General features: G+C 27.7%; 1 long non-coding RNA gene across 1 annotated transcript; it reads right to left on the bottom strand.

Moving 5' to 3' along the window:
• Positions 1 to 1,260: 1,260 nt before the first annotated feature.
• LOC145284937 (uncharacterized) lies at positions 1,261 to 9,319 on the bottom strand. Its single transcript, XR_013868909.1, has 2 exons — positions 6,187 to 9,319; positions 1,261 to 5,902 (listed from the first exon to the last, which is right to left on the bottom strand). It is a non-coding gene; the product is annotated as an uncharacterized LOC145284937 (long non-coding RNA).
• Positions 9,320 to 10,774: the final 1,455 nt, after the last annotated feature.

Genomic DNA, 10,774 nt, shown 5'->3' with positions numbered 1-10,774 from the left:
GTTTTGCCATTTTTCCCCATGTTTTCACTTGCGTTCTTTGAACTAAACATGCTACGTTAACTGTTCTATATCTACTAATCCTAAAAACTTGTTTCCCTTCTAACTATGTGACCATACTATCAAAGAGTCCTGTTTTATATTATTCACAGTTAATCTTCTTCTGAGGTCGTTAGATCTTAGCCTGTTTTAAGACTCACATTATACCATAGTATCATTCTTATATTATATCTCTCCATGCAACGCATGTCTTCAACCCTCACTGGCCAATTTTCACCTTCATACATCATCGCATTGTATTTACATACGTGGTAGATGCTTCCCTACTAACATAAATACGATCAAATTTTTATTTAAAGAATAAAAAGTGTATATCAATAAGTCCCTATAGTATTATATATATATATATATATATATATATACAGGGTGTTTCAAAAGTCTTGGGAACATTACAAATGCGTATATCTCATGAACTATTCCAGGTAGAAAAATGAAATATAAATTTAAAGTTTGGAGTTGAAAGATCTTTTCAATTTCTATGTATGAATCATTTTTTTTTTTAAACTTTATGTAAGATCTGAAACATACATATATTAAAAATCGTTATGTTCCCAAGACTTTTGAAACACCCTGTATATATATATAAAATTATTTACTATAATAATTATTAAATACCTACAAACACTAGTGTTTCATCCTTTCGGCAATCATCAGTGCAGGGTGTCATGATTAACACCGGTCGATAGATTCAAACCCAGCAACAGAAGCCATCCCTGGCTTCATTAGCAAGGACCTAATCCATTTGGCCACCGTTAACCACAAGAAATACTGTTGAAATTTAAACATTTATTTTTTTAATGTTTTTTAATGTCTGTCAGAGTGATCTAATCATTATATGATGATCTGTGTGTGTGTGTATATATATATATATATATATATATATAAGTAAGCTATGGTATTCCATCCATGTGGATGATGATGTCTTCTTCATCTTTTTTTTTAAATTAACTGTGACTGTTGATGACTGTGAAGCCTGGTGTGTGATCTACACTGCTTTGCACAGATAGAGCACAGGAAGACAGGATTTGGGTTTTGAAATATATATATATATATTAGGTTCAATGCCTGGTTCAGGATGAGTGCTAATCTAGTATACCTTAGATAGGCCAGTGGTTGATTGTTATATATAAAGATACATATTAAATAAATAAAAATTAATAGAATGAAGTGGTTTGGCTTTTTAAAAATTATTATTCCTTTCTGTTTGCTAAATGCGAAATGAAAGTTGATGGGGAAAAATTATTGCTACACATTTTGGTAACATTAAATATTTTGGCACAAAAGATACTTTTTTTTTTTTTAAACTTTTAAAGAATTTGAATTTAAACAAATTTCCAAATTTCATTTGGGTAAATATTGAAACGAATTATTTCAAAAATAAATTTTTAAACATTCATGATTTCAAGAATCAAATAAATTAAATTTATAAATGATGATTCTGAATTTTCATCATCCATTTTTTTTTTTTTTTCATAGTTTTGTGTTTCCCCCCTCCTCTCTATTTCTTTATCCTTCTCTTTCTATATCTTTCTCTTCACCTCTTTCTCCCTCTCTCTCTTTCCTCTCTTTTCAATGAGTTCCACCGGTGGCATATATAGTAAAGTAGTAGTAGTAGTAGTAGTAGTACTGCTAGTAGTAGTAGCAGCAGTGTGGTTATTGCCCCTACTTTTGGTAGAATGAAACTAAGTTGAAAAAATAAAACAAAAAAACAAAAACAAAAAGAAACGTTGTGTAGCAACATTATTCTGATTTATGCATAAAGAACTCTATGTTCATGTGTACGTTTGGCTTGGATTGTTTTATGGCATATCAACCCCTTTTCAGTTATTTTATGTGGAAATATTTTCTTTATTGATTTGTTTTATCTGTTTAATGACATATTAACTTGTCTTAACCCAACATCCAGAATACAGTAAAGTCAGTGTAGTTTTTTAATTATTTGCTTGGCCATTTTTTAAGACTTTTACAAAAAAGAAATACCATTTTAGTTGTAAGGGAGACAATCCTTTGGAAAATCTAATATATAAAAAGCTATATATATGTATGTCTGTCTGTCTATCTCCATATTTTCAAACTTTATCTCGTTCAAAACTAAAAGTCGCAGAGCAGTGCTAAGGGTCTCAAATGATTGGATTTTTTATGGGCCATACTTTTATGGATCTTTAGCCAGTTAAATTAGTTTTTACGGGGTCAAAAATGGGTCCAAATTGAAAAAAAATCATTATACATTGTGTACATTCATCTTAATTTATTTTTAATTTTTAATCAGTTCATATGCGTGTCACTTTGGTACAGTGGTAACGTCACCAGCTTTGAATGCTTCAGTTTTGGTTTCAGTTTTAATTCCAGCTGAAGGCACCCAAATACTTTTTTTATTTTTACTTTTGAAATCACGACTCTATAATAATTTTTACAAAATCTAAACAAATTAAAATATTATATTTAAGCATATTTTACGATTGGTCCTCTTTGTTTGGATCTAAAACCGACGGTACCAATGTTAATTTGATCCTCTGTACCACACACACACACACATAGACATATATATATATGCATGTAAGCAGATAATGTTAACCATAACAGAATTCTTGTTTTATTATACTTTTTTTTTCCACTTTTTCTAATGATTCTTTCTGTGCTCAAATCAAAAAATTTAACATATGTTTCATATGTATCATGAACATTTTCGATTTATCTTCAGGTGATCCAAATAAATGAACAAAAAAAAAGAACAGTAGAAAAATAAAGAATGTCAAAAAGCATCTAATATTCATGAAAAGATGCCAAAACAATGAACCAATATGTAGATCAGAAGTCGTGTCACAGTATGCAATGTATTTGAAAATCTATTTGCTTAAATGAAAGAATGTTGTCTTAATACACACACACACACACCGTATTTATGCAGTAGTATTTTTACTTGTAATTTTTTTTATTTTTCAAATATGCTGTTTTTGTTCCAACAGGAAATAACTCTTTATTGATGAATATAGAATTACGTCCCCTGTTTTTTTAAGATGAAAATAATTCCAATCCAATCACAGCAAAATACTTTCTTGAAAGAATCAGATTTTATTGTCTTTAAAAACATACTGCAACAATCAAAATTAATGACCAGAATCAAATAGTGATTTTGTAGATTTTTGTAAATATCGATGACAAAAGAAACTGACTTTACTTATATATGCACATGCACACCACATCTCCCTCTATCATAAAAATCAATGTATCTATTTGTGTGTGTGCGTGTGTATATATATATATATATATATATATATATATATATATATATATATATGGGTTTTGTATTGCTATGGTTTCCTAAATGTTAATCTAATAAAACTTTCATGTTTATAAAATAGTGCTCAATAACAAGTAGAGTTGTATTATTGCATAATTTTCTTTTATACAATGTCATCAATCCACTAATTTCCACTGGTTGCAAGTGAAACTAGTCAAGACTAGTAGCCGGATGACATTGAATTTCAAAAGAAATCACAGCTGAAACATGTATACAAATTAGACAATAATGTGTGTATAAATAAAGTAAATTATACAATACATATATATTATATAGTTAGTGGAAAAGAAATTCATAAAGTGCTCAATTATTTGATAAAAGCATATTTATCCATTTTATTGACTTTACAAAATTTTAGAGTACCAAAGGTTTTGCAACTAAAATGTAACTTGAAAAAAAATATTGTTGGGTTTCATTTGTTCTCTCGCTCGTTGGCCATTTTTTCCATCTTAGAACAGATTACACGGATCCTTTTGTTGCACATTTTGATTTTAGCCGCAGTATCTTTGATTCCAGGAGATCTAAATTTCTGTTAATTCATGAACAGATATATATATATATATATATTAGTGACCTTATCTATCTGTTTATGTGCTTCGAATAGTCTCCTATACTACTATATTAATTTCTGATCAACAGGCTTGAAACTAGATATATTAGGAATTCGGACCTGTTGAACAAATTCAATTTGGTTTTTAGACGGTAAAAATAACTGCTACGGGTCAAAATAAAAAAAAAATTGAAACTTAGTAGGCATAAATTGACTAAACGTGTTACTTCTATGCACGCACACATATACGTTTATATCTTTCATAATGCTATTTTTTTAATCTTATATGCATATGGACTTAGATCAGATGGTAACGAATAAAGCGGGGAAGCTATATGTTTTGGTTTCTATTCTAGCTGATGGCATCCAAGTCATATTTTAATGTTGTTTTAACTTTTAAAATCACTACTATATATTGGGTACAATATAATAATCAATAGAGAATTGTAGCAATAAGGTTGTTATTACGTTAGCAGTTATACTGGTATTGGTTTTTTGTGTTAAGCACAGATTTTCTATATAATATTTCTCTTAGTCTGTTCTACTTTTTCTTGGAAACTACTGATCCAATCTGGCTAAAATTTTGACCTTTGTTATAAGGTGCAGTTATCTGTTCAATGCAGTTAGAGATTAATAGGAATTAATATTTAACATAGAAATGAGCACAAATTTAACCATATTCAACCATCAATTTGGCATAAAGCACTCATAACCTCTGGCCATTTGTTACATACACATGATTAATATAAAGTTATTTTTTTTTTACTTTGAATCCCACTGTTAGTGGGACGAATAACTCAATTTTATGAATAGAGACGTCATTCAAGTCAAGCAGGCATTCATAATTCTTTTTTTTCTCATTTCGTTATCATTTCTGGTTTCTGTTCATTTTTGGTTGAATTTTATTATCATTTTAGATTAGTTGCTCAATAATTAAAACAATCAAATTAAAAACTTTGGAAAAATCACAAGAAAAATTGAAATTAAAAAGTCAGACACAGAAAAAATACTAAAACTTAAATGTTCGACTGAGATTATCCTAACTTTAAAAAAGTTATCAAATAAATTTGATTTATTGATTTTTTTCTTAATTGCTAACTTTTTCTTTTTTCAAGTTGAATGACAAAAATTATAGTTTTTTAACAAAGAAAATTCGATTATTTATAGTTGCAAAGATATTAGAAAAACAGATTGATTCGTTCATAATCAAAAGAAGTTTCAAGCAAAATGATTACAATTACTTCATGCCAATTCATATATGTAAGTATGGTTTAAAGACTTCTTCACGAAATAAAACGAACACTAGTTCACAAAAAGTTTTACTATTATTTTGGAATTCATACATTTATTTTCCTTAAATTTATTCACCTCAAAACAAGGCAAATTGTTACTGAAGTTAAACTGACTTGACTCAGTAATTTGTTCCAAAAACTTATGCCAATTAATTCATATACGAAACTATGGTTTAAAAACTCCCTTTACAAAATAAAATGAACACTTGTGATCACAAAAAGGTTTTTATATATATTTTTTTCAAATTTATAGAATCAGTGATACATTTTTTTTTTTTTTGCTAATTTTTAATCTCTAATGAAAAGAGCCTATTTTTGAAAATCCATGGGTTAAGGAATTTTTTAATTATAATTCCTTGTGTGCATTTTTGTTGGATTAATAGATATTGTAATCTATTTAATTTTTATTTTCATAATTAATTTTTCATTTTTTTTTTTAAATATTACAAAAGTTCACCTTTGTGCATGCAGTTTATACAATGAAATAATTTCAAAGTAAAAAAGAAATATAATGATACGAATAATAATAATAATAATAATAATAATAATAATAATAATTCTTATTAAAACACGAGAGAGGATTTTGCTTGAATATGCTTCACGACTATCTTTCATCAAATTGGCCCCAAAAATATCCATGTAAAGTTATTATTTTACTAATTTGTTTATTGTTGTTTTTTTTTTCTTAACTTTTATTCAACCCTAAACAAATTTTTTACAGAATTTATCCAATTTGTTTAATGTTGTTTTTTTTTTCTTAACTTTTATTCAAACCTAAACAAATTTTTTACAGAATTTATCCAATTTGTTTATTGTTGTTGTTTTTTCTTAACTTTTATTCAACCCTAAACAAATTTTTTACAGAATTTATCCAATTTGTTTATTGTTGTTTTTTTTTCTTAACTTTTATTCAAACCTAAACAAATTTTTACAGAATTTATCCAATTTGTTTATTGTTGTTTTTTTTTCTTAACTTTTATTCAAACCTAAACAAATTTTTTACAGAATTTATCCAATTTGTTTATTGTTGTTTTTTTTTCTTAACTTTTATTCAACCCTAAACAAATTTTTTACAGAATTTATCCAATTTGTTTATTGTTGTTTTTTTTTCTTAACTTTTATTCAAACCTAAACAAATTTTTTACAGAATTTATCCAATTTGTTTATTGTTGTTTTTTTTTCTTAACTTTTATTCAACCCTAAACAAATTTTTTACAGAATTTATCCAATTTGTTTATTGTTGTTTTTTTTTCTTAACTTTTATTCAAACCTAAACAAATTTTTTACAGAATTTATCCAATTTGTTTATTGTTGTTTTTTTTTCTTAACTTTTATTCAACCCTAAACAAATTTTTTACAGAATTTATCCAATTTGTTTATTGTTTATTTTTTTTTCCTTAACTTTTATTCAACCCTAAACAAATTGCCACCAAAGTTAAACTAATTTGTTCTAAAAATATATGACATTAGGAAAAAAAAAAATCATAGCTTTAACTTTTGAAATTTCTTTTGCCAATAAATTTGGGGAATAATATTAAAAACTGTTCCATTTATTTCTTTAGTTTTATTTGGATGGAAATTTAATCAACCAAAAGAACTAAAAGGAGACTGTGAATAAAAATGAAAAAAAAAAAACTAAAACAGAAAAATCGCAAATTAAATTAAAATGACTAAATGTACATATGACATCACAATTATTCTGACAGCTGAAAAGAACAAGTTTAGCATTACACTGTATAAGTTACTTGAATACTAATTGTGTTCACTTGGTCTGAGAAAAACCGTTTTTTAATTCATCACAGCATCATCATCATCATCATCATATTTAACATGTGCTTTACATTCTCACATGGGTTGGATGGCTGAATTAAAAAAATTAATTTCCAAACTAACCTATCTTTATCATCCCTGTTTCTCTCAAATCCTTTCATGTTTTGCTTGGTCGTCTCCTGCTAACCATTATCATCCATTCTTTCAATGTGACCAAACCTACAAAGTCTCCTGTTCTGCACACATCTCCATATACAGTCATCATCATCATCATCATCATCATAATAATATTTGGTTTAACATCCATTTTACATACTGGCATGTTTTGGACAGCTTTTAGAAACTGACTTCCAAATCAATATATTTCTGATCAGGTCTTTATTTATCCATCTTTCTCTCAGATCCATCTTCATCACTTTCCTCCAATGTTTTCCTTAGCTTTCCTCAATCAACTGATTCTGTGACTGCAACTGTTCTACAACCCAAGCATTCTCATCCATTTTTTCAGTGTGGCCAAACCAATGAAATCTCTTGTTCTGCACACATTTCTCTATATTGTTCGGATTTAATATTCCTCTGAGATCACCAGATCTAAGTCGTCGAAAACAATTTATATTTACTTGCAAATATATGAAAAAAAAATAAAATAACTCTTGTTGCTCAGGTAACGAGTAATACAGTGTCATGCTAAATTCATTAATTTCAGATGCTACTGTAATTTGGGGTGCTGAAAATATATTTGGTCCAAATTAAAACATTTTAATACATCAATAATCATAGCATTTGGAGTATTGCAATTAAAAAAATAAAGAAAGTCGGAACAAAGTTTTGGATAAATCTTTTATTTATGATGCAACATTAAATCTTAACAAAATAACTAAAATTAAATGGTCGAATGTCGAGAAGTGGAAATTAGTTTGAAAAACGTTTTTTACATGAATTTTATAGAATTGATTTTATTTGAAAAATATGCTTCATTTTTTTTTTATTTAAAGGCCAGATGTTTAGACGAATGATGTGTTAAAATAACAAAACACAAAAATAAATTAAATTTAACGGCTTCAACATGTTTTATTATAGACAACATATCCAAAAAGTGATCAAGGAACAAATATATAACAAATAAATATCAGAGTCATATTAATTTGATGGAGTCTTATTTTTGGGAAAAAAATGGTTGACATGAGATGGTCATCTTTAAAGTCTCAATAATTGCTCAAAAATAAAAAAATAAACAAAATACTGGTAGAAACTCACCCAATAAATATCACATATAACATTTATTGGGTAGATTTCTACCAGTATTTTTGTTTATTTTCAAGTTTTCAGTGATTTTCAAGACTCCAAAGGTAACAGCCTCATGTCTGCCATCTTTTTTGTCATTTTAATTTAAGTGCTCAGCACTAATTGCGTTTTAAATTAAATAAATTGATTAAAATAAGTTAAAACACCTACACTTTATCCAGGTAGGTAAAAGAGTAACTCATATTGCCTTTGGTAACATTTATTTGTTTTATATATTTGTTTTTAACCATTTTTTTGGTTTATTGTCTATAGTAAAAAATGCCCAACGGTTCTTGTCCAGAATTTCCACACATAAAAAACAAGAATAAAAAAGTCTGTATGATATACATATCTGTGATGAAACGAAAATGTCATATTCAAAAAATCATATAAATTGAGCAAGTAATTTTATTTTTAAATAAAAAAATCAAATTTTATGAGTAACAGAAGAATAGCCGTCTTGTTTACCATTTTGAAAATAATCTAAAAAAAAAACAAATAAATAAGAGAGATAACTCAATAATTCAAACTTGTGAAATTTATGTTGTGATAATTACAAATTCCCATTATTCATTTTAAAATAATTTTCTTTATAAAAATAATACTATTTGATCAATTTACATGATTTTTGGAATAAGATATATTCGTTTCATCATGGGTATATACCTTATACAGACTTTTGTTTTTTTTTTGTTATTTTTTTTAATGTAGGGAGAATTCTGAACAAGAACCAATTAAACATTAGGAGAATTGAAAAAAAAGGTTGATTGACACTATTTCAAAAAACCTTAACACATAAAACCATTTTATTAAAAAAATCTTTGATTGAATGCAGTAGTACTTTGCAAGAAGCACCGTTTAATAAAATATGAAAATCTGTTAGAAACCAGATAACATGATGAAATTTTTTTTTTCAAATAAATGAAAACATTTATTTAAATATAAAAATTAAATTAAATTCAGCAAGCCTTTTTTCGCTCATATATAGACAGCTTTCATTTTTTTTTTTTTTTTCATTGACAACTTCTAATCACGTCACTGTTGAGGATACCCAATGGGACTGCATTTTATATATATATATATATATATACGGATAGATGTACTGAAAAAATGGTGGCACATATGCATGGATATTGACTGCAATAGCGCCACATCAGATGCATCGGTTAATGAAAAATATGAACGTCTGTTAGAAACCAGATAACACAATTCAAGACTTTTTTTTTTCAAATAAAATTATTTTCTTGTTTCTAACAGATTTTAATAATTTTAATTTAATTAGCAAAATTACCATGATGATTAACCAAGTGTCCAAGCTGACCCCGATAACTTCAAGGTGGTTTGACTATCTAGAAGACATGCTCTCATCTTCAAAGGCCTGTGAATAATATAATAATTTTCAAAAGTTTAATTAAAAGAATTACCATGATGGCTAAGCACAGGCAAGTGTCTAAGCTGGTTCTGATGAGTTTGAGGTGGCAGCTCCCGTTTGCTATTTAGGAGACATGTGCTCAGCTTCTAGGGTTGTAAATTAGCCAGCAGAATAGGAGTCAAAAAGACTTGTGGCCACGCTTATAGCTCCACTGTTTGCAGTGTAATAGTCCATGCAAGTGAGATTGAGCATTTGGGCAAAGCTGACCTGCAATGATTGCAGCACAATGACAGGGCAACGATTAGACAAATTTGGAATCCAAGCCAGAAGATAAGGCAGTTGAACAGCTTAGACTCATGGACACTGATATTATCATTAATAAAGGAAAGGTTTTTGTTGGTATGAACATGTGGGACACTAGAGTGGTATCAAGATAGTTTGAGATTTAGAAGTCCCTGGTAAACAAAAGAGAGGTTGATCTAAGTTATCTTGATAGAAAACTACTGCAGAGATTGCATAACTTTCTGCAATTGTTGCTCATAATAGTTTCTTGGATGTGTGGCATGAGATCTACCATGCTTGCAGCTAGTCAGTTACCTGGACGGGGATTGGGGGACAATAGTGTATATGATACCCCTCAACCTGCACATTAATAAAAAAAAAAAAAAAAAGAATTGATGATGATGATGATAATGACCATGGCTGTTTTGTTCCACTAATTTGAAACTAATTTTAAAATGAATGCATTTGTTTACACTGGTTGACATGCTGGTTGGAGATATTTTAAGATAGTCATCTTACATTCCATCATGGGTATATGCATTTTTGAAGAATAAAAAAAAAAAAACTCTTTTTACTTTGGTGATGAATATTTTATTATCCAAAATTAATAACATTTCAAAGTTTAAAAGAATTGAGTGTTTATCTTTTTAATAAAATATTTGCATCTTAATGTGGTTTCAAAACAGTTTGTTTATTAAAAATTTAAAACAAAGAAAACATTGCTACACACGTTTCACTTACTAAATTTGTAATTTCATTTTTCTGCAAAGTTATTTGTTCTGACAAAAAAAAAAGATTTTTTTTTAAATTCTATCAATCCTATAATTTATTCCCTCAGTAGAACTGCCATCTTGAAATATCTCCAA

The sequence above is a fragment of the Euprymna scolopes genome, chromosome 9 (assembly GCF_053919585.1).
Source record: "Euprymna scolopes isolate OS-2025 chromosome 9, ASM5391958v1, whole genome shotgun sequence".
In the NCBI taxonomy this organism is placed as follows: domain Eukaryota; kingdom Metazoa; phylum Mollusca; class Cephalopoda; order Sepiida; family Sepiolidae; genus Euprymna; species Euprymna scolopes.
Note: the sequence above shows the minus strand (reverse complement) of the source record. Positions and strands in the feature narration are given on the sequence as shown.